The sequence below is a fragment of the Pristiophorus japonicus genome, chromosome 22 (genome assembly GCF_044704955.1).
Source record: "Pristiophorus japonicus isolate sPriJap1 chromosome 22, sPriJap1.hap1, whole genome shotgun sequence".
NCBI lineage: Eukaryota > Metazoa > Chordata > Chondrichthyes > Pristiophoridae > Pristiophorus > Pristiophorus japonicus.
The window spans coordinates 61,915,982-61,921,360 of record NC_091998.1 but is presented as its reverse complement, the minus strand read 5'-3'; the positions used below and the strand labels follow the sequence as shown (position 1 = coordinate 61,921,360).

The 5,379-nt window shown below is 66.9% G+C and overlaps 1 protein-coding gene across 2 annotated transcripts in view; it reads right to left on the bottom strand.

Annotated features, from left to right (window-relative positions):
• The window catches only part of ikbkb (inhibitor of nuclear factor kappa B kinase subunit beta), a 100,457-nt gene extending 96,976 nt beyond the window's left edge, over positions 1-3,481 (bottom strand). The window contains exon 1 of one of the 2 annotated variants that reach the window (XM_070866243.1): positions 3,314-3,481. The gene's annotated coding sequence lies outside the window, so the exon portion shown is untranslated. Of the gene's footprint in view, positions 1-3,141; positions 3,283-3,313 lie in introns of those variants that run through there. The other variant, XM_070866244.1, reaches the window with a different exon arrangement.
• Positions 3,482-5,379: the final 1,898 nt, after the last annotated feature.

Genomic DNA, 5,379 nt, shown 5'->3' with positions numbered 1-5,379 from the left:
GGAGACGGGGGGGGGGGGGAGAGGAGACGGGGGGGGGGGGGGGGAGAGGAGACGGGGGGGGGGGGGGGGAAGAGGAGACGGGGGGGGGGGGGGAGAGGAGACGGGGGGGGGGGGGAGAGGAGAGGGGGGGGGGGGAGAGGAGACGGGGGGGGGGAGAGGAGACGGGGGGGGGAGAGGAGACGGGGGGGGGGGAGAGGAGACGGGGGGGGGGGAGAGGAGACGGGGGGGGGGGGGAAGAGGAGACGGGGGGGGGAGAGGAGACGGGGGGGGGGAGAGGAGACGGGGGGGGGGAGAGGAGACGGGGGGGGGAGAGGAGACGGGGGGGGGGGGGGGGAGAGGAGACGGGTGGGGGGGGGGGGAGAGGAGCCGGGGGGAGGGGGGGAGAGGAGACGGGGGGAGGGGGGGGAGAGAGGAGACGGGGGGGGGGGGGGGGGGAGAGAGGAGACGGGGGCGGGGGGGAGAGGAGACAGGGGGGAAGAGGAGACGGGGGGGCGGGGGGAGAGGAGACGGGGGGGGGAGAGGAGACGGGGGGGGGAGAGGAGACGGGGGGGGGGAGAGGAGACGGGGGGGGGGAGAGGAGACGGGGGGGGGGGGGGAGAGGAGACGGGGGGGGGGGGGAGAGGAGACGGGGGGGGGGGGGAGAGGAGACGGGGGGGGGGGGAGAGGAGACGGGGGGGGGGAGAGGAGACGGGGGGGGGGAGAGGAGACGGGGGGGGGGGGAGAGGAGACGGGGGGGGGGGAGAGGAGACGGGGGGGGGGGAGAGGAGACGGGGGGGGGGAGAGGAGACGGGGGGGGGGGGGGGGGGGAAGAGGGGGGGGGGAGAGGAGACGGGGGGGGGGGGAGGAGACGGGGGGGGGGGGGAGAGGAGACGGGGGGGGGGGGGAGAGGAGACGGGGGCGGGGGGAGAGGAGACGGGGGGGGGGGGAGAGGAGACGGGGGGGGGGGGGAGAGGAGACGGGGGGGGGGGGAGAGGAGACGGGGGGGGGGGAGAGGAGACGGGGGGGGGGGGGAGAGGAGACGGGGGGGGGGAGAGGAGACGGGGGGGGGGAGGAGACGGGGGGGGGGAGAGGAGACGGGGGGGGGGGAGGAGACGGGGGGGGGGGGAGGAGACGGGGGGGGGGAGGAGGAGACGGGCGCGGGGGGAGGAGACGGGCGCGGGGGGAGGAGACGGGCGCGGGGGGAGGAGACTGGGGGTGGGGGGAGGAGACTGGGGGTGGGGGGAGGAGACTGGGGGTGGGGGGAGGAGACTGGGGGTGGGGGGGGACTGGGAGACATGAGGTGGGGGGGCGGAGACGGGGAGGAGACTGAGACACGGGGGGAGACTGAGACACGGGGGGAGACACGGTTGGGGTGGGGGGGGGGGGGGGAGACTGAGACACGGGTATGGGGGGGGCGGAGGAGACTGAGACACGGGGACACGGGGATGGGGGGGGGCGGAGGAGACTGAGACACGGGGGGAGACAGACACGGGGACACGGGGGAGACTGGGACACGGGGGGTGACTGAGACACGGGGACACGGGGGGAGACTGAGACACGGGGACACGGGGGAGACTGAGACACGGGGGGAGACTGAGACACGGGGGGACACACGTTTGGGGGGGGGAGACTGAGACACGGGGATGGGGGGGGCAGAGGAGACTGAGACACGGGGACACGGGGATGGGGGGGGCGGAGGAGACTGAGACACGGGGGGAGACAGACACGGGGGAGATTGAGACACGGGGGGAGACTGAGACACGGGGACACGGGGGGGAGACTGAGACACGGGGACACGGGGGGGAGACTGAGACACGGGGGGAGACTGAGACACGGGGGGGGAGACTGAGACACGGGGACAAGACTGAGACACGGGGGGAGACTGAGACACGGGGACACTTGGGAGACTGAGACACGGGGGGAGACTGAGACACGGGGACACGGGGGGAGACTGAGACACGGGGACACGGGGGGGGAGACTGAGACACGGGGACACGGGGGGGAGACTGAGACACGGGGGGAGACTGAGACACGGGGACACGGGGGGGGGAGACTGAGACACGGGGACAAGACTGAGACACGGGGGGAGACTGAGACACGGGGACACTTGGGAGACTGAGACACGGGGGGAGACTGAGACACGGGGACACGGGGGAGACTGAGACACGGGGGGAGACTGAGACACGGGGACACGGGGGAGACTGAGACACGGGGACACGGGGGAGACTGAGACACGGGGACACGGGGGAGACTGAGACACGGGGACACGGGGGAGACTGAGACACGGGGACACGGGGGAGACTGAGACACGGGGACACGGGGGAGACTGAGACACGGGGACACGGGGGAGACTGAGACACGGGGACACACGGTTGGGGGGGGGGAGACTGAGACACGGGGACACGGGGGGGGGGAGAGACTGAGACACGGGGACACGGGGGGAGACTGAGACACGGGGACACGGGGGGAGACTGAGACACGGGGACACGGGGGGAGACTGAGACACGGGGACACGGGGGGAGACTGAGACACGGGGACACGGGGGGAGACTGAGACACGGGGACACGGGGGGAGACTGAGACACGGGGACACGGGGGGAGACTGAGACACGGGGACACGGGGGGAGACTGAGACACGGGGACACGGGGGGGGACACGGGGGGAGACACGGTTTGGGGGGGGGTAGACTGAGACACGGGGACACACGGTTGGGGGGGGCGGAGGAGACTGAGACACGGGGTGGGGGGGAGGGGTAGAGACTGAGACAAGGGGACACGGGGGGAGACACGGTTGGGGGGGGGGGGGAGACTGAGACACGGGGACACACGGTTGGGGGGGGCGGAGGAGACTGAGACACGGGGAGGGAGGGAGGGGGGGGGGGGGGTAGAGACTGAGACAAGGGGACACGGGGCGGGGGGGGGGGGGGGGAGACTGAGAAGGGGACACGCGGAGAGACTGAGAAGGGGACACGGGGGGAGACTGAGAAGGGGACACGGGGGGAGACTGAGAAGGGGACACGGGGGGGGGAGACCGAGAAGGGGGGTGGGGGGAGACTGAGAAGGGGGGTGGGGGGAGACTGAGAAGGGGACACGGCAGGGGCTGGGACTCAGAGTGAGACATAGGGGGAGACACGGGGACACGGGGGGAGACTGACATTGCTCACCATGACTTCCTGCTGTGCTCCTTCCCTGGCTCTGAAATCCAGCCAACAGCCCCGGGGGGTGTTTGCGCCGTTCCCCGGGATTGTGAAGCGGGGTTGCGGCAAGAGTTGGAGCAAGGTTCGCGGCGAGCCGCGATCGGGTTGGCGAGGCCGGGGGAGTGAAGGCGCCGCTTACCGGAGGCTGGCCGCGGGTCCGGGTATCGGGCTGGGATCTTGCTGTGCCTCTCTCGCTCCCTCTGCCCCGGGGTCTGGGGGCTGTGCCCGTTACCGGAGGGTCGCTGGGAGCCGCCGTGCCGCCCCCCTCGGTCGCATTGCCCCGCCAGTCCGGAAGTGTTCGCGGCTTTCTCCAAACTCGCAGCTTCCGGGTTCCTGGGCTGAGAAATCACTCGGGCCCGATACTGCACTAACCCGGGCCAACTACACTAACTCGGGCCCGATACTGCACTAACCCGGGCCAACTACACTAACTCGGGCCCGATACTGCACTAACCCGGGCCAACTACACTAACTCGGGCCCGATACTGCACTAACCCGGGCCAACTACACTAACTCGGGCCCGATACTGCACTAACTCGGGCCAACTACACTAACTCGGGCCCGATACTGCTCTAACCCGGGCCAACTACACTAACTCGGGCCCGATACTGCTCTAACCCGGGCCAACTACACTAACTCGGGCCCGATACTGCACTAACCCGGGCCAACTACACTAACTCGGGCCCGATACTGCACTAACCCGGGCCAACTACACTAACTCGGGCCCGATACTGCTCTAACCCGGGCCAACTACACTAACTCGGGCCCGATACTGCACTAACCCGGGCCAACTACACTAACCCGGGACCGATACTGCTCTAACCCGGGCTAACTACACTAACCCGCGCCCGATACTGCTCTAACCCGGGCCAACTACACTAACTCGGGACCGATACTGCTCTAACCCGGGCTAACTACACTAACTCGCGCCCGAAACTGCTCTAACCCGGGCCAACTACACTAACTCGGGCCCGATACTGCTCTAACCCGGGCCAACTACACTAACTCGGGCCCGATACTGCACTAACCCGGGCCAACTACACTAACTCGGGCCCGATACTGCTCTAACCCGGGCCAACTACACTAACTCGGGCCCGATACTGCACTAACCCGGGCCAACTACACTAACCCGGGCCCGAAACTGCTCTAACCCGGGCCCGAAACTGCTCTAACCCGGGCCAACTACACTAACCCGGGCCCGAAACTGCTCTAACCCGGGCCAACTACACTAACCCGGGCCCGAAACTGCTCTAACCCGGGCCAACTACACTAACCCGGGATAACGGGAGCAACCCGAGCCCGAAACTAACACGGGCTAACGAGATTAACCCGGGCTTGAAACTCACCCGGGCCCGAAACTAGACTAACCCGAGCCCGAAACTAAACTAACCCGGGTTAACTACATTCACCCGGACCAGAGACTAACTCAGGCTAACTGGACTAGCCCGGGCCCGCTAACATGCCCGGATGGAGCGAGCCGGGACACGGCTGTCTGTGGGACACAAGGTCCTGTGTTTGATGGAAGTGCTGCCATCATGGCCATGGGCCTCTGCTAATTCTAACCTCCCGGGCACAGATTGCCAGAGCTTGGCTGCTGGGAACAGGGGGCAGATTGTGCCAGAGGCATCTCTCAAACAGGCCCACGTCAACACCACGACCACCTGCTGGCTCCATGAGTTAGTTTTTTAACTCTTTTGAGTTTACCTGCAAAACATAAAAACATTAAACGGTGCCACCCGACCTGGGTGACACTCCAGACATTTACAAGGCCCTTTTTTTTTCCCCCCCCCCCTTTTTTGTTTTTTTCTTCTTTTTTCTTTTTTTTTTGGGCACTAAAATCACAATTTTCCCCAGTGCCCCCTATAAAAGGGAAGGGGGAGTTAGTTTTTTAACCGCTGGTGTCGTTCACCAGCTGCTGTAGTGAATTGGGGCAGAGCGTGTAGGGTGCTGTTCCTGCCACTGGGTGCTGTTCCCGTCACACTGGGTGTAGGGTGCTGTTCGTGTCTCACTGGGTGCTGTTCCTGTCACACTGGGTGCTGTACTTTTCACACTGGGTGCTGTTCCCGTCACACTGGGTGTAGGGCGCTGTTTGTGTCTCACTGGGTGTAGTTCCCCTATTCAGGGGGAGTTTCTGCTGTTAATTGCTGCAATGCCTGTTATAAAGTGAATGAGGACGGGATCAGCCTTGGTTGTGATGCTCTCCTG